The 13,876-nt window shown below is 45.8% G+C and overlaps 61 pseudogenes; all 61 read right to left on the bottom strand.

Moving 5' to 3' along the window:
• Positions 1-55: 55 nt before the first annotated feature.
• LOC140101535 (5S ribosomal RNA) lies at positions 56-174 on the bottom strand (annotated as a pseudogene).
• Positions 175-244: 70 nt separating this feature from the next.
• On the bottom strand, positions 245-363 carry LOC140081912 (5S ribosomal RNA; annotated as a pseudogene).
• A 70-nt stretch (positions 364-433) lies between these two features.
• On the bottom strand, positions 434-552 carry LOC140084099 (5S ribosomal RNA; annotated as a pseudogene).
• Positions 553-622: 70 nt separating this feature from the next.
• LOC140091302 (5S ribosomal RNA) lies at positions 623-741 on the bottom strand (annotated as a pseudogene).
• Positions 742-811: 70 nt separating this feature from the next.
• LOC140090152 (5S ribosomal RNA) lies at positions 812-930 on the bottom strand (annotated as a pseudogene).
• Positions 931-1,000: 70 nt separating this feature from the next.
• Positions 1,001-1,119, bottom strand: LOC140084098 (5S ribosomal RNA; annotated as a pseudogene).
• Positions 1,120-1,189: 70 nt separating this feature from the next.
• On the bottom strand, positions 1,190-1,308 carry LOC140087957 (5S ribosomal RNA; annotated as a pseudogene).
• Positions 1,309-1,378: 70 nt separating this feature from the next.
• On the bottom strand, positions 1,379-1,497 carry LOC140101534 (5S ribosomal RNA; annotated as a pseudogene).
• A 70-nt stretch (positions 1,498-1,567) lies between these two features.
• On the bottom strand, positions 1,568-1,686 carry LOC140101533 (5S ribosomal RNA; annotated as a pseudogene).
• A 70-nt stretch (positions 1,687-1,756) lies between these two features.
• On the bottom strand, positions 1,757-1,875 carry LOC140101532 (5S ribosomal RNA; annotated as a pseudogene).
• Positions 1,876-2,126: 251 nt separating this feature from the next.
• LOC140101531 (5S ribosomal RNA) lies at positions 2,127-2,245 on the bottom strand (annotated as a pseudogene).
• Positions 2,246-2,315: 70 nt separating this feature from the next.
• On the bottom strand, positions 2,316-2,434 carry LOC140101530 (5S ribosomal RNA; annotated as a pseudogene).
• A 251-nt stretch (positions 2,435-2,685) lies between these two features.
• LOC140097727 (5S ribosomal RNA) lies at positions 2,686-2,804 on the bottom strand (annotated as a pseudogene).
• Positions 2,805-2,874: 70 nt separating this feature from the next.
• LOC140084096 (5S ribosomal RNA) lies at positions 2,875-2,993 on the bottom strand (annotated as a pseudogene).
• Positions 2,994-3,063: 70 nt separating this feature from the next.
• LOC140088419 (5S ribosomal RNA) lies at positions 3,064-3,182 on the bottom strand (annotated as a pseudogene).
• Positions 3,183-3,252: 70 nt separating this feature from the next.
• Positions 3,253-3,371, bottom strand: LOC140092740 (5S ribosomal RNA; annotated as a pseudogene).
• Positions 3,372-3,441: 70 nt separating this feature from the next.
• On the bottom strand, positions 3,442-3,560 carry LOC140084454 (5S ribosomal RNA; annotated as a pseudogene).
• A 70-nt stretch (positions 3,561-3,630) lies between these two features.
• LOC140101529 (5S ribosomal RNA) lies at positions 3,631-3,749 on the bottom strand (annotated as a pseudogene).
• A 70-nt stretch (positions 3,750-3,819) lies between these two features.
• On the bottom strand, positions 3,820-3,938 carry LOC140101528 (5S ribosomal RNA; annotated as a pseudogene).
• A 70-nt stretch (positions 3,939-4,008) lies between these two features.
• On the bottom strand, positions 4,009-4,127 carry LOC140090150 (5S ribosomal RNA; annotated as a pseudogene).
• Positions 4,128-4,197: 70 nt separating this feature from the next.
• On the bottom strand, positions 4,198-4,316 carry LOC140084453 (5S ribosomal RNA; annotated as a pseudogene).
• Positions 4,317-4,386: 70 nt separating this feature from the next.
• On the bottom strand, positions 4,387-4,505 carry LOC140101526 (5S ribosomal RNA; annotated as a pseudogene).
• Positions 4,506-4,575: 70 nt separating this feature from the next.
• LOC140086961 (5S ribosomal RNA) lies at positions 4,576-4,694 on the bottom strand (annotated as a pseudogene).
• Positions 4,695-4,764: 70 nt separating this feature from the next.
• Positions 4,765-4,883, bottom strand: LOC140101524 (5S ribosomal RNA; annotated as a pseudogene).
• A 70-nt stretch (positions 4,884-4,953) lies between these two features.
• Positions 4,954-5,072, bottom strand: LOC140090149 (5S ribosomal RNA; annotated as a pseudogene).
• Positions 5,073-5,142: 70 nt separating this feature from the next.
• Positions 5,143-5,261, bottom strand: LOC140084452 (5S ribosomal RNA; annotated as a pseudogene).
• Positions 5,262-5,331: 70 nt separating this feature from the next.
• LOC140101523 (5S ribosomal RNA) lies at positions 5,332-5,450 on the bottom strand (annotated as a pseudogene).
• Positions 5,451-5,520: 70 nt separating this feature from the next.
• Positions 5,521-5,639, bottom strand: LOC140101522 (5S ribosomal RNA; annotated as a pseudogene).
• Positions 5,640-5,709: 70 nt separating this feature from the next.
• On the bottom strand, positions 5,710-5,828 carry LOC140088551 (5S ribosomal RNA; annotated as a pseudogene).
• Positions 5,829-5,898: 70 nt separating this feature from the next.
• On the bottom strand, positions 5,899-6,017 carry LOC140087370 (5S ribosomal RNA; annotated as a pseudogene).
• Positions 6,018-6,087: 70 nt separating this feature from the next.
• LOC140088325 (5S ribosomal RNA) lies at positions 6,088-6,206 on the bottom strand (annotated as a pseudogene).
• A 70-nt stretch (positions 6,207-6,276) lies between these two features.
• Positions 6,277-6,395, bottom strand: LOC140088550 (5S ribosomal RNA; annotated as a pseudogene).
• Positions 6,396-6,465: 70 nt separating this feature from the next.
• On the bottom strand, positions 6,466-6,584 carry LOC140101521 (5S ribosomal RNA; annotated as a pseudogene).
• Positions 6,585-6,843: 259 nt separating this feature from the next.
• Positions 6,844-6,962, bottom strand: LOC140101513 (5S ribosomal RNA; annotated as a pseudogene).
• A 259-nt stretch (positions 6,963-7,221) lies between these two features.
• Positions 7,222-7,340, bottom strand: LOC140086681 (5S ribosomal RNA; annotated as a pseudogene).
• A 432-nt stretch (positions 7,341-7,772) lies between these two features.
• LOC140081910 (5S ribosomal RNA) lies at positions 7,773-7,891 on the bottom strand (annotated as a pseudogene).
• A 70-nt stretch (positions 7,892-7,961) lies between these two features.
• LOC140085635 (5S ribosomal RNA) lies at positions 7,962-8,080 on the bottom strand (annotated as a pseudogene).
• Positions 8,081-8,339: 259 nt separating this feature from the next.
• LOC140101501 (5S ribosomal RNA) lies at positions 8,340-8,458 on the bottom strand (annotated as a pseudogene).
• Positions 8,459-8,717: 259 nt separating this feature from the next.
• Positions 8,718-8,836, bottom strand: LOC140086680 (5S ribosomal RNA; annotated as a pseudogene).
• Positions 8,837-9,087: 251 nt separating this feature from the next.
• LOC140081909 (5S ribosomal RNA) lies at positions 9,088-9,206 on the bottom strand (annotated as a pseudogene).
• A 70-nt stretch (positions 9,207-9,276) lies between these two features.
• On the bottom strand, positions 9,277-9,395 carry LOC140095770 (5S ribosomal RNA; annotated as a pseudogene).
• A 70-nt stretch (positions 9,396-9,465) lies between these two features.
• Positions 9,466-9,584, bottom strand: LOC140101489 (5S ribosomal RNA; annotated as a pseudogene).
• A 70-nt stretch (positions 9,585-9,654) lies between these two features.
• On the bottom strand, positions 9,655-9,773 carry LOC140081908 (5S ribosomal RNA; annotated as a pseudogene).
• A 70-nt stretch (positions 9,774-9,843) lies between these two features.
• LOC140091301 (5S ribosomal RNA) lies at positions 9,844-9,962 on the bottom strand (annotated as a pseudogene).
• A 70-nt stretch (positions 9,963-10,032) lies between these two features.
• Positions 10,033-10,151, bottom strand: LOC140090147 (5S ribosomal RNA; annotated as a pseudogene).
• A 70-nt stretch (positions 10,152-10,221) lies between these two features.
• Positions 10,222-10,340, bottom strand: LOC140084451 (5S ribosomal RNA; annotated as a pseudogene).
• Positions 10,341-10,410: 70 nt separating this feature from the next.
• On the bottom strand, positions 10,411-10,529 carry LOC140087956 (5S ribosomal RNA; annotated as a pseudogene).
• A 70-nt stretch (positions 10,530-10,599) lies between these two features.
• On the bottom strand, positions 10,600-10,718 carry LOC140101486 (5S ribosomal RNA; annotated as a pseudogene).
• Positions 10,719-10,788: 70 nt separating this feature from the next.
• LOC140101485 (5S ribosomal RNA) lies at positions 10,789-10,907 on the bottom strand (annotated as a pseudogene).
• A 70-nt stretch (positions 10,908-10,977) lies between these two features.
• Positions 10,978-11,096, bottom strand: LOC140101483 (5S ribosomal RNA; annotated as a pseudogene).
• Positions 11,097-11,166: 70 nt separating this feature from the next.
• On the bottom strand, positions 11,167-11,285 carry LOC140087369 (5S ribosomal RNA; annotated as a pseudogene).
• Positions 11,286-11,355: 70 nt separating this feature from the next.
• LOC140083976 (5S ribosomal RNA) lies at positions 11,356-11,474 on the bottom strand (annotated as a pseudogene).
• Positions 11,475-11,544: 70 nt separating this feature from the next.
• LOC140086679 (5S ribosomal RNA) lies at positions 11,545-11,663 on the bottom strand (annotated as a pseudogene).
• Positions 11,664-11,922: 259 nt separating this feature from the next.
• Positions 11,923-12,041, bottom strand: LOC140084095 (5S ribosomal RNA; annotated as a pseudogene).
• A 448-nt stretch (positions 12,042-12,489) lies between these two features.
• On the bottom strand, positions 12,490-12,608 carry LOC140084094 (5S ribosomal RNA; annotated as a pseudogene).
• A 70-nt stretch (positions 12,609-12,678) lies between these two features.
• On the bottom strand, positions 12,679-12,797 carry LOC140101482 (5S ribosomal RNA; annotated as a pseudogene).
• A 70-nt stretch (positions 12,798-12,867) lies between these two features.
• Positions 12,868-12,986, bottom strand: LOC140101480 (5S ribosomal RNA; annotated as a pseudogene).
• A 70-nt stretch (positions 12,987-13,056) lies between these two features.
• On the bottom strand, positions 13,057-13,175 carry LOC140084093 (5S ribosomal RNA; annotated as a pseudogene).
• A 70-nt stretch (positions 13,176-13,245) lies between these two features.
• LOC140081584 (5S ribosomal RNA) lies at positions 13,246-13,364 on the bottom strand (annotated as a pseudogene).
• Positions 13,365-13,434: 70 nt separating this feature from the next.
• LOC140092233 (5S ribosomal RNA) lies at positions 13,435-13,553 on the bottom strand (annotated as a pseudogene).
• Positions 13,554-13,623: 70 nt separating this feature from the next.
• Positions 13,624-13,742, bottom strand: LOC140101479 (5S ribosomal RNA; annotated as a pseudogene).
• Between the last annotated feature and the right edge of the window lie 134 nt (positions 13,743-13,876).

Here is a 13,876-nt window from a genome sequence, read left to right as displayed (position 1 = left end):
TGAACCTTCTTTTACTATCTCATAGAGAAACTAACACAATTTTCAGGTTCAAAAAGGTCAACGGAACTTGGGATTCCCAGCCAGTCTCCCATGCTGGTACTTGCCAAGCCTTAAGCTGCATTGCTGCTGCGATCTGACGAGAGCAGGCACATTCAGCTTAGAATGGCCGTTGACAGCAGCTGTTCAATTTGAACCTTCTTTTACTATCTCATAGAGAAACTAACACAATTTTCAGGTTCAAAAAGGTCAACAGAACTTGGGATTCCCAGCCAGTCTCCCATGCTGGTACTTGCCAAGCCTTAAGCTGCATTGCTGCTGCGATCTGACGAGAGCAGGCACATTCAGCTTAGAATGGCTGTTGACAGAAGCTGTTCAATTTGAACCTTCTTTTACTATCTCATAGAGAAACTAACACAATTTTCAGGTTCAAAAAGGTCAACGGAACTTGGGATTCCCAGCCAGTCTCCCATGCTGGTACTTGCCAAGCCTTAAGCTGCATTGATGCTGCGATCTGACGAGAGCAGGCACATTCAGCTTAGAATGGCCGTTGACAGCAGCTGTTCAGTTTGAACCTTCTTTTACTATCTCATAGAGAAACTAACACAATTTTCAGGTTCAAAAAGGTCAACGGAACTTGGGATTCCCAGCCAGTCTCCCATGCTGGTACTTGCCAAGCTTTAAGCTGCATTGCTGCTGCGATCTGACGAGAGCAGGCACATTCAGCTTAGAATGGCCGTTGACAGCAGCTGTTCAGTTTGAACCTTCTTTTACTATCTCATAGAGAAACTAACACAATTTTCAGGTTCAAAAAGGTCAACGGAACTTGGGATTCCCAGCCAGTCTCCCATGCTGGTACTTGCCAAGCCTTAAGCTGCATTGCTGCTGCGATCTGACGAGAGCAGGCACATTCAGCTTAGAATGGCTGTTGACAGCAGCTGTTCAATTTGAACCTTCTTTTACTATCTCATAGAGAAACTAACACAATTTTCAGGTTCAAAAAGGTCAACGGAACTTGGGATTCCCAGCCAGTCTCCCATGCTGGTACTTGCCAAGCCTTAAGCTGCATTGATGCTGCGATCTGACGAGAGCAGGCACATTCAGCTTAGAATGGCCGTTGACAGCAGCTGTTCAGTTTGAACCTTCTTTTACTATCTCATAGAGAAACTAACACAATTTTCAGGTTCAAAAAGGTCAATGGAACTTGGGATTCCCAGCCAGTCTCCCATGCTGGTACTTGCCAAGCCTTAAGCTGCATTGCTGCTGCGATCTGACGAGAGCAGGCACATTCAGCTTAGAATGGCCGTTGACAGCAGCTGTTCAGTTTGAACCTTCTTTTACTATCTCATAGAGAAACTAACACAATTTTCAGGTTCAAAAAGGTCAACGGAACTTGGGATTCCCAGCCAGTCTCCCATGCTGGTACTTGCCAAGCCTTAAGCTGCATTGCTGCTGCGATCTGACGAGAGCAGGCACATTCAGCTTAGAATGGCCGTTGACAGCAGCTGTTCAATTTGAACCTTCTTTTACCATCTTTGACAGAGAAACTAACAATTTTCAGGTTCAAAAAGGTCAACGGAACTTGGGATTCCCAGCCAGTCTCCCATGCTGGTACTTGCCAAGCCTTAAGCTGCATTGCTGCTGCGATCTGACGAGAGCAGGCACATTCAGCTTAGAATGGCCGTTGACAGCAGCTGTTCAATTTGAACCTTCTTTTACTATCTCATAGAGAAACTAACACAATTTTCAGGTTCAAAAAGGTCAACGGAACTTGGGATTCCCAGCCAGTCTCCCATGCTGGTACTTGCCAAGCCTTAAGCTGCATTGCTGCTGCGATCTGACGAGAGCAGGCACATTCAGCTTAGAATGGCCGTTGACAGCAGCTGTTCAGTTTGAACCTTCTTTTACTATCTCATAGAGAAACTAACACAATTTTCAGGTTCAAAAAGGTCAACGGAACTTGGGATTCCCAGCCAGTCTCCCATGCTGGTACTTGCCAAGCCTTAAGCTGCTGCGATCTGACGAGAGCAGGCACATTCAGCTTAGAATGGCCGTTGACAGCAGCTGTTCAATTTGAACCTTCTTTTACTATCTCATAGAGAAACTAACACAATTTTCAGGTTCAAAAAGGTCAACGGAACTTGGGATTCCCAGCCAGTCTCCCATGCTGGTACTTGCCAAGCCTTAAGCTGCATTGCTGCTGCGATCTGACGAGAGCAGGCACATTCAGCTTAGAATGGCCGTTGACAGCAGCTGTTCAATTTGAACCTTCTTTTACCATCTTTGACAGAGAAACTAACAATTTTCAGGTTCAAAAAGGTCAACGGAACTTGGGATTCCCAGCCAGTCTCCCATGCTGGTACTTGCCAAGCCTTAAGCTGCATTGCTGCTGCGATCTGACGAGAGCAGGCACATTCAGCTTAGAATGGCCGTTGACAGCAGCTGTTCAATTTGAACCTTCTTTTACTATCTCATAGAGAAACTAACACAATTTTCAGGTTCAAAAAGGTCAACAGAACTTGGGATTCCCAGCCAGTCTCCCATGCTGGTACTTGCCAAGCCTTAAGCTGCTGCGATCTGATAAGAGCAGGCACATTCAGCTTAGAATGGCCGTTGACAGCAGCTGTTCAATTTGAACCTTCTTTTACTATCTCATAGAGAAACTAACACAATTTTCAGGTTCAAAAAGGTCAACAGAACTTGGGATTCCCAGCCAGTCTCCCATGCTGGTACTTGCCAAGCCTTAAGCTGCATTGCTGCTGCGATATGACGAGAGCAGGCACATTCAGCTTAGAATGGCTGTTGACAGCAGCTGTTCAATTTGAACCTTCTTTTACTATCTCATAGAGAAACTAACACAATTTTCAGGTTCAAAAAGGTCAACGGAACTTGGGATTCCCAGCCAGTCTCCCATGCTGGTACTTGCCAAGCCTTAAGCTGCATTGATGCTGCGATCTGACGAGAGCAGGCACATTCAGCTTAGAATGGCCGTTGACAGCAGCTGTTCAGTTTGAACCTTCTTTTACTATCTCATAGAGAAACTAACACAATTTTCAGGTTCAAAAAGGTCAACGGAACTTGGGATTTCCAGCCAGTCTCCCATGCTGGTACTTGCCAAGCCTTAAGCTGCATTGCTGCTGCGATCTGACGAGAGCAGGCACATTCAGCTTAGAATGGCCGTTGACAGCAGCTGTTCAATTTGAACCTTCTTTTACTATCTCATAGAGAAACTAACACAATTTTCAGGTTCAAAAAGGTCAACAGAACTTGGGATTCCCAGCCAGTCTCCCATGCTGGTACTTGCCAAGCCTTTAGCTGCATTGCTGCTGCGATCTGACGAGAGCAGGCACATTCAGCTTAGAATGGCTGTTGATAGAAGCTGTTCAATTTGAACCTTCTTTTACTATCTCATAGAGAAACTAACACAATTTTCAGGTTCAAAAAGGTCAACGGAACTTGGGATTCCCAGCCAGTCTCCCATGCTGGTACTTGCCAAGCCTTAAGCTGCATTGATGCTGCGATCTGACGAGAGCAGGCACATTCAGCTTAGAATGGCCGTTGACAGCAGCTGTTCAGTTTGAACCTTCTTTTACTATCTCATAGAGAAACTAACACAATTTTCAGGTTCAAAAAGGTCAACGGAACTTGGGATTCCCAGCCAGTCTCCCATGCTGGTACTTGCCAAGCCTTAAGCTGCATTGCTGCTGCGATCTGACGAGAGCAGGCACATTCAGCTTAGAATGGCCGTTGACAGCAGCTGTTCAGTTTGAACCTTCTTTTACTATCTCATAGAGAAACTAACACAATTTTCAGGTTCAAAAAGGTCAACGGAACTTGGGATTCCCAGCCAGTCTCCCATGCTGGTACTTGCCAAGCCTTAAGCTGCATTGCTGCTGCGATCTGACGAGAGCAGGCACATTCAGCTTAGAATGGCCGTTGACAGCAGCTGTTCAATTTGAACCTTCTTTTACTATCTCATAGAGAAACTAACACAATTTTCAGGTTCAAAAAGGTCAACGGAACTTGGGATTCCCAGCCAGTCTCCCATGCTGGTACTTGCCAAGCCTTAAGCTGCATTGCTGCTGCGATCTGACGAGAGCAGGCACATTCAGCTTAGAATGGCTGTTGACAGCAGCTGTTCAATTTGAACCTTCTTTTACTATCTCATAGAGAAACTAACACAATTTTCAGGTTCAAAAAGGTCAACGGAACTTGGGATTCCCAGCCAGTCTCCCATGCTGGTACTTGCCAAGCCTTAAGCTGCATTGATGCTGCGATCTGACGAGAGCAGGCACATTCAGCTTAGAATGGCCGTTGACAGCAGCTGTTCAGTTTGAACCTTCTTTTACTATCTCATAGAGAAACTAACACAATTTTCAGGTTCAAAAAGGTCAACGGAACTTGGGATTCCCAGCCAGTCTCCCATGCTGGTACTTGCCAAGCCTTAAGCTGCATTGCTGCTGCGATCTGACGAGAGCAGGCACATTCAGCTTAGAATGGCCGTTGACAGCAGCTGTTCAGTTTGAACCTTCTTTTACTATCTCATAGAGAAACTAACACAATTTTCAGGTTCAAAAAGGTCAACGGAACTTGGGATTCCCAGCCAGTCTCCCATGCTGGTACTTGCCAAGCCTTAAGCTGCATTGCTGCTGCAATCTGACGAGAGCAGGCACATTCAGCTTAGAATGGCCGTTGACAGCAGCTGTTCAATTTGAACCTTCTTTTACCATCTTTGACAGAGAAACTAACAATTTTCAGGTTCAAAAAGGTCAACGGAACTTGGGATTCCCAGCCAGTCTCCCATGCTGGTACTTGCCAAGCCTTAAGCTGCATTGCTGCTGCGATCTGACGAGAGCAGGCACATTCAGCTTAGAATGGCCGTTGACAGCAGCTGTTCAATTTGAACCTTCTTTTACTATCTCATAGAGAAACTAACACAATTTTCAGGTTCAAAAAGGTCAACGGAACTTGGGATTCCCAGCCAGTCTCCCATGCTGGTACTTGCCAAGCCTTAAGCTGCATTGCTGCTGCGATCTGACGAGAGCAGGCACATTCAGCTTAGAATGGCTGTTGACAGCAGCTGTTCAATTTGAACCTTCTTTTACTATCTCATAGAGAAACTAACACAATTTTCAGGTTCAAAAAGGTCAACGGAACTTGGGATTCCCAGCCAGTCTCCCATGCTGGTACTTGCCAAGCCTTAAGCTGCATTGATGCTGCGATCTGACGAGAGCAGGCACATTCAGCTTAGAATGGCCGTTGACAGCAGCTGTTCAGTTTGAACCTTCTTTTACTATCTCATAGAGAAACTAACACAATTTTCAGGTTCAAAAAGGTCAACGGAACTTGGGATTCCCAGCCAGTCTCCCATGCTGGTACTTGCCAAGCCTTAAGCTGCATTGCTGCTGCGATCTGACGAGAGCAGGCACATTCAGCTTAGAATGGCCGTTGACAGCAGCTGTTCAGTTTGAACCTTCTTTTACTATCTCATAGAGAAACTAAAACAATTTTCAGGTTCAAAAAGGTCAACGGAACTTGGGATTCCCAGCCAGTCTCCCATGCTGGTACTTGCCAAGCCTTAAGCTGCATTGCTGCTGCGATCTGACGAGAGCAGGCACATTCAGCTTAGAATGGCCGTTGACAGCAGCAGTTCAATTTGAACCTTCTTTTACCATCTTTGACAGAGAAACTAACAATTTTCAGGTTCAAAAAGGTCAACGGAACTTGGGATTCCCAGCCAGTCTCCCATGCTGGTACTTGCCAAGCCTTAAGCTGCATTGCTGCTGCGATCTGACGAGAGCAGGCACATTGAGCTTAGAATGGCCGTTGACAGCAGCTGTTCAATTTGAACCTTCTTTTACTATCTCATAGAGAAACTAACACAATTTTCAGGTTCAAAAAGGTCAACGGAACTTGGGATTCCCAGCCAGTCTCCCATGCTGGTACTTGCCAAGCCTTAAGCTGCATTGCTGCTGCGATCTGACGAGAGCACGCACATTCAGCTTAGAATGGCCGTTGACAGCAGCTGTTCAATTTGAACCTTCTTTTACTATCTCATAGAGAAACTAACACAATTTTCAGGTTCAAAAAGCTCAACGGAACTTGGGATTCCCAGCCAGTCTCCCATGCTGGTACTTGCCAAGCCTTAAGCTGCATTGCTGCTGCGATCTGACGAGAGCAGGCACATTCAGCTTAGAATGGCCGTTGACAGCAGCTGTTCAATTTGAACCTTCTTTTACCATCTTTGACAGAGAAACTAACAATTTTCAGGTTCAAAAAGGTCAACGGAACTTGGGATTCCCAGCCAGTCTCCCATGCTGGTACTTGCCAAGCCTTAAGCTGCATTGCTGCTGCGATCTGACGAGAGCAGGCACATTGAGCTTAGAATGGCCGTTGACAGCAGCTGTTCAATTTGAACCTTCTTTTACTATCTCATAGAGAAACTAACACAATTTTCAGGTTCAAAAAGGTCAACGGAACTTGGGATTCCCAGCCAGTCTCCCATGCTGGTACTTGCCAAGCCTTAAGCTGCATTGCTGCTGCGATCTGACGAGAGCAGGCACATTCAGCTTAGAATGGCCGTTGACAGCAGTTGTTCAATTTGAACCTTCTTCTACTATCTTATAGAGAAACTAACACAATTTTCAGGTTCAAAAAGGTCACCAGAACTTGGGATTCCCAGCCAGTCTCCCATGCTGGTACTTGCCAAGCCTTTAGCTGCATCGCTGCTGCGATCTGACAAGAGCACGCACATTCAGCTTAGAATGGCCGTTGACAGCAGCTGTTCAATTTGAACCTTCTTTTACTATCTCATAGAGAAACTAACACAATTTTCAGGTTCAAAAAGGTCAACGGAACTTGGGATTCCCAGCCAGTCTCCCATGCTGGTACTTGCCAAGCCTTAAGCTGCATTGCTGCTGCGATCTGACGAGAGCAGGCACATTCAGCTTAGAATGGCCGTTGACAGCAGCTGTTCAGTTTGAACCTTCTTTTACTATCTTATAGAGAAACTAACACAATTTTCAGGTTCAAAAAGGTCAACGGAACTTGGGATTCGCAGCCAGTCTCCCATGCTGGTACTTGCCAAGCCTTAAGCCGCATCGCTGCTGTGATCCGACAAGAGCACGCACATTCAGCTTAGAATGGCCGTTGACAGCAGCTGTTCAATTTGAACCTTCTTTTACTATCTCATAGAGAAACTAACACAATTTTCAGGTTCAAAAAGGTTAACGGAACTTGGGATTCCCAGCCAGTCTCCCATGCTGGTACTTGCCAAGCCTTAAGCTGCATTGCTGCTGCGATCTGACGAGAGCAGGCACATTCAGCTTAGAATGGCCGTTGACAGCAGCTGTTCAATTTGAACCTTCTTTTACTATCTCATAGAGAAACTAACACAATTTTCAGGTTCAAAAAGGTCAACGGAACTTGGGATTCCCAGCCAGCCTCCCATGCTGGTACTTGCCAAGCCTTAAGCTGCTGCGATCTGACGAGAGCAGGCACATTCAGCTTAGAATGGCCGTTGACAGCAGCTGTTCAATTTGAACCTTCTTTTACTATCTCATAGAGAAACTAACACAATTTTCAGGTTCAAAAAGGTCAACGGAACTTGGGATTCCCAGCCAGCCTCCCATGCTGGTACTTGCCAAGCCTTAAGCTGCTGCGATCTGACGAGAGCAGGCACATTCAGCTTAGAATGGCCGTTGACAGCAGCTGTTCAATTTGAACCTTCTTTTACTATCTCATAGAGAAACTAACACAATTTTCAGGTTCAAAAAGGTCAACAGAACTTGGGATTCCCAGCCAGTCTCCCATGCTGGTACTTGCCAAGCCTTAAGCTGCATTGCTGCTGCGATCTGACGAGAGCAGGCACATTCAGCTTAGAATGGCTGTTGACAGCAGCTGTTCAATTTGAACCTTCTTTTACTATCTCATAGAGAAACTAACACAATTTTCAGGTTCAAAAAGGTCAACAGAACTTGGGATTCCCAGCCAGTCTCCCATGCTGGTACTTGCCAAGCCTTAAGCTGCATTGATGCTGCGATCTGACGAGAGCAGGCACATTCAGCTTAGAATGGCCGTTGACAGCAGCTGTTCAGTTTGAACCTTCTTTTACTATCTCATAGAGAAACTAACACAATTTTCAGGTTCAAAAAGGTCAACGGAACTTGGGATTCGCAGCCAGTCTCCCATGCTGGTACTTGCCAAGCCTTAAGCCGCATCGCTGCTGTGATCCGACAAGAGCACGCACATTCAGCTTAGAATGGCCGTTGACAGCAGCTGTTCAATTTGAACCTTCTTTTACTATCTCATAGAGAAACTAACACAATTTTCAGGTTCAAAAAGGTCAACGGAACTTGGGATTCCCAGCCAGTCTCCCATGCTGGTACTTGCCAAGCCTTAAGCTGCATTGCTGCTGCGATCTGACGAGAGCAGGCACATTCAGCTTAGAATGGCCGTTGACAGCAGCTGTTCAGTTTGAACCTTCTTTTACTATCTTATAGAGAAACTAACACAATTTTCAGGTTCAAAAAGGTCAACGGAACTTGGGATTCGCAGCCAGTCTCCCATGCTGGTACTTGCCAAGCCTTAAGCCGCATCGCTGCTGTGATCCGACAAGAGCACGCACATTCAGCTTAGAATGGCCGTTGACAGCAGCTGTTCAATTTGAACCTTCTTTTACTATCTCATAGAGAAACTAACACAATTTTCAGGTTCAAAAAGGTTAACGGAACTTGGGATTCCCAGCCAGTCTCCCATGCTGGTACTTGCCAAGCCTTAAGCTGCATTGCTGCTGCGATCTGACGAGAGCAGGCACATTCAGCTTAGAATGGCCGTTGACAGCAGCTGTTCAATTTGAACCTTCTTTTACTATCTCATAGAGAAACTAACACAATTTTCAGGTTCAAAAAGGTCAACGGAACTTGGGATTCCCAGCCAGTCTCCCATGCTGGTACTTGCCAAGCCTTAAGCTGCTGCGATCTGACGAGAGCAGGCACATTCAGCTTAGAATGGCCGTTGACAGCAGCTGTTCAATTTGAACCTTCTTTTACTATCTCATAGAGAAACTAACACAATTTTCAGGTTCAAAAAGGTCAACAGAACTTGGGATTCCCAGCCAGTCTCCCATGCTGGTACTTGCCAAGCCTTAAGCTGCATTGCTGCTGCGATCTGACGAGAGCAGGCACATTCAGCTTAGAATGGCTGTTGACAGCAGCTGTTCAATTTGAACCTTCTTTTACTATCTCATAGAGAAACTAACACAATTTTCAGGTTCAAAAAGGTCAACGGAACTTGGGATTCCCAGCCAGTCTCCCATGCTGGTACTTGCCAAGCCTTAAGCTGCACTGATGCTGCGATCTGACGAGAGCAGGCACATTCAGCTTAGAATGGCCGTTGACAGCAGCTGTTCAGTTTGAACCTTCTTTTACTATCTCATAGAGAAACTAACACAATTTTCAGGTTCAAAAAGGTCAACGGAACTTGGGATTCCCAGCCAGTCTCCCATGCTGGTACTTGCCAAGCCTTAAGCTGCATTGCTGCTGCGATCTGACGAGAGCAGGCACATTCAGCTTAGAATGGCCGTTGACAGCAGCTGTTCAATTTGAACCTTCTTTTACTATCTCATAGAGAAACTAACACAATTTTCAGGTTCAAAAAGGTCAACAGAACTTGGGATTCCCAGCCAGTCTCCCATGCTGGTACTTGCCAAGCCTTAAGCTGCATTGCTGCTGCGATCTGACGAGAGCAGGCACATTCAGCTTAGAATGGCTGTTGACAGAAGCTGTTCAATTTGAACCTTCTTTTACTATCTCATAGAGAAACTAACACAATTTTCAGGTTCAAAAAGGTCAACGGAACTTGGGATTCCCAGCCAGTCTCCCATGCTGGTACTTGCCAAGCTTTAAGCTGCATTGCTGCTGCGATCTGACGAGAGCAGGCACATTCAGCTTAGAATGGCCGTTGACAGCAGCTGTTCAGTTTGAACCTTCTTTTACTATCTCATAGAGAAACTAACACAATTTTCAGGTTCAAAAAGGTCAACGGAACTTGGGATTCCCAGCCAGTCTCCCATGCTGGTACTTGCCAAGCCTTAAGCTGCATTGCTGCTGCGATCTGACGAGAGCAGGCACATTCAGCTTAGAATGGCTGTTGACAGCAGCTGTTCAATTTGAACCTTCTTTTACTATCTCATAGAGAAACTAACACAATTTTCAGGTTCAAAAAGGTCAACGGAACTTGGGATTCCCAGCCAGTCTCCCATGCTGGTACTTGCCAAGCCTTAAGCTGCATTGATGCTGCGATCTGACGAGAGCAGGCACATTCAGCTTAGAATGGCCGTTGACAGCAGCTGTTCAGTTTGAACCTTCTTTTACTATCTCATAGAGAAACTAACACAATTTTCAGGTTCAAAAAGGTCAATGGAACTTGGGATTCCCAGCCAGTCTCCCATGCTGGTACTTGCCAAGCCTTAAGCTGCATTGCTGCTGCGATCTGACGAGAGCAGGCACATTCAGCTTAGAATGGCCGTTGACAGCAGCTGTTCAGTTTGAACCTTCTTTTACTATCTCATAGAGAAACTAACACAATTTTCAGGTTCAAAAAGGTCAACGGAACTTGGGATTCCCAGCCAGTCTCCCATGCTGGTACTTGCCAAGCCTTAAGCTGCATTGCTGCTGCGATCTGACGAGAGCAGGCACATTCAGCTTAGAATGGCCGTTGACAGCAGCTGTTCAATTTGAACCTTCTTTTACCATCTTTGACAGAGAAACTAACAATTTTCAGGTTCAAAAAGGTCAACGGAACTTGGGATTCCCAGCCAGTCTCCCATGCTGGTACTTGCCAAGCCTTAAGCTGCATTGCTGCTGCGATCTGACGAGAGCAGGCACATTCAGCTTAGAATGGCCGTTGACAGCAGCTGTTCAATTTGAACCTTCTTTTACTATCTCATAGAGAAACTAACACAATTTTCAGGTTCAAAAAGGTCAACGGAACTTGGGATTCCCAGCCAGTCTCCCATGCTGGTACTTGCCAAGCCTTAAGCTGCATTGCTGCTGCGATCTGACGAGAGCAGGCACATTCAGCTTAGAATGGCCGTTGACAGCAGCTGTTCAGTTTGAACCTTCTTTTACTATCTCATAGAGAAACTAACACAATTTTCAGGTTCAAAAAGGTCAACGGAACTTGGGATTCCCAGCCAGTCTCCCATGCTGGTACTTGCCAAGCCTTAAGCTGCATTGCTGCTGCGATCTGACGAGAGCACGCACATTCAGCTTAGAATGGCCGTTGACAGCAGCTGTTCAATTTGAACCTTCTTTTACTATCTCATAGAGAAACTAACACAATTTTCAGGTTCAAAAAGGTCAACGGAACTTGGGATTCCCAGCCAGTCTCCCATGCTGGTACTTGCCAAGCCTTAAGCTGCATTGCTGCTGCGATCTGACGAGAGCAGGCACATTCAGCTTAGAATTGCCGTTGACAGCAGCTGTTCAATTTGAACCTTCTTTTACTATCTCATAGAGAAACTAACACAATTTTCAGGTTCAAAAAGGTTAACGGAACTTGGGATTCCCAGCCAGTCTCCCATGCTGGTACTTGCCAAGCCTTAAGCTGCATTGCTGCTGCGATCTGACGAGAGCAGGCACATTCAGCTTAGAATGGCCGTTGACAGCAGTTGTTCAATTTGAACCTTCTTCTACTATCTTATAGAGAAACTAACACAATTTTCAGGTTCAAAAAGGTCACCAGAACTTGGGATTCCCAGCCAGTCTCCCATGCTGGTACTTGCCAAGCCTTTAGCTGCATCGCTGCTGCGATCTGACAAGAGCACACACATTCAGCTTAGAATTGCCGTTGACAGCAGCTGTTCAATTTGAACCTTCTTTTACTATCTCATAGAGAAACTAACACAATTTTCAGGTTCAAAAAGGTCAACGGAACTTGGGATTCCCAGCCAGTCTCCCATGCTGGTACTTGCCAAGCCTTAAGCTGCATTGATGCTGCGATCTGACGAGAGCAGGCACATTCAGCTTAGAATGGCCGTTGACAGCAGCTGTTCAGTTTGAACCTTCTTTTACTATCTTATAGAGAAACTAACACAATTTTCAGGTTCAAAAAGGTCAACGGAACTTGGGATTCGCAGCCAGTCTCCCATGCTGGTACTTGCCAAGCCTTAAACCGCATCGCTGCTGTGATCCGACAAGAGCACGCACATTCAGCTTAGAATGGCCGTTGACAGCAGCTGTTCAATTTGAACCTTCTTTTACTATCTCATAGAGAAACTAACACAATTTTCAGGTTCAAAAAGGTCAACAGAACTTGGGATTCCCTGCCAGTCTCCCATGCTGGTACTTGCCAAGCCTTAAGCTGCATTGCTGCTGCGATCTGACGAGAGAAGGCACATTCAGCTTAGAATGGCTGTTGACAGCAGCTGTTCAATTTGAACCTTCTTTTACTATCTCATAGAGAAACTAACACAATTTTCAGGTTCAAAAAGGTCAACGGAACTTGGGATTCCCAGCCAGTCTCCCATGCTGGTACTTGCCAAGCCTTAAGCTGCATTGATGCTGCGATCTGACGAGAGCAGGCACATTCAGCTTAGAATGGCCGTTGACAGCAGCTGTTCAGTTTGAACCTTCTTTTACTATCTCATAGAGAAACTAACACAATTTTCAGGTTCAAAAAGGTCAACGGAACTTGGGATTCCCAGCCAGTCTCCCATGCTGGTACTTGCCAAGCCTTAAGCTGCATTGCTGCTGCGATCTGACGAGAGCAGGCACATTCAGCTTAGAATGGCCGTTGACAGCAGCTGTTCAGTTTGAACCTTCTTTTACTATCTCATAGAGAAACTAACACAATTTTCAGGTTCAAAAAGGTCAACGGAACTTGGGATTCCCAGCCAGTCTCCCATGCTGGTACTTGCCAAGCCTTAAGCTGCATTGCTGCTGCGATCTGACGAGAGCAGGCACATTCAGCTTAGAATGGCCGTTGACAGCAGCTGTTCAATTTGAACCTTCTTTTACCATCTTTGATAGAGAAACTAACAATTTTCAGGTTCAAAAAGGTCAACGGAACTTGGGATTCCCAGCCAGTCTCCCATGCTGGTACTTGCCAAGCCTTAAGCTGCATTGATGCTGCGATCTGACGAGAGCAGGCACATTCAGCTTAGAATGGCCGTTGACAGCAGCTGTTCAGTTTGAACCTTCTTTTACTATCTCATAGAGAAACTAACACAATTTTCAGGTTCAAAAAGGTCAACGGAACTTGGGATTCCCAGCCAGTCTCCCATGCTGGTACTTGCCAAGCCTTAAGCTGCATTGCTGCTGCGATCTGACGAGAGCAGGCATATTCAGCTTAGAATGGCCGTTGACAGCAGCTGTTCAGTTTGAACCTTCTTTTACTATCTCATAGAGAAACTAACACAATTTTCAGGTTCAAAAAGGACAACGGAACTTGGGATTCCCAGCCAGTCTCCCATGCTGGTACTTGCCAAGCCTTAAGCTGCATTGCTGCTGCGATCTGACGAGAGCAGGCACATTCAGCTTAGAATGGCCGTGGACAGCAGCTGTTCAATTTGAACCTTCTTTTACCATCTTTGACAGAGAAACTAACAATTTTCAGGTTTAAAAAGGTCAACGGAACTTGGGATTCCCAGCCAGTCTCCCATGCTGGTACTTGCCAAGCCTTAAGCTGCATTGCTGCTGCGATCTGACGAGAGCAGGCACATTCAGCTTAGAATGGCCGTTGACAGCAGTTGTTCAATTTGAACCTTCTTCTACTATCTTATAGAGAAACTAACACAATTTTCAGGTTCAAAAAGGTCACCAGAACTTGGGATTCCCAGCCAGTCTCCCATGCTGGTACTTGCCAAGCCTTTAGCTGC

Source organism: Engystomops pustulosus, chromosome 9, assembly GCF_040894005.1.
Source record: "Engystomops pustulosus chromosome 9, aEngPut4.maternal, whole genome shotgun sequence".
NCBI classification, from domain to species: Eukaryota; Metazoa; Chordata; class Amphibia; order Anura; family Leptodactylidae; genus Engystomops; species Engystomops pustulosus.
This window is presented reverse-complemented; position numbering and strand designations above follow the sequence as displayed.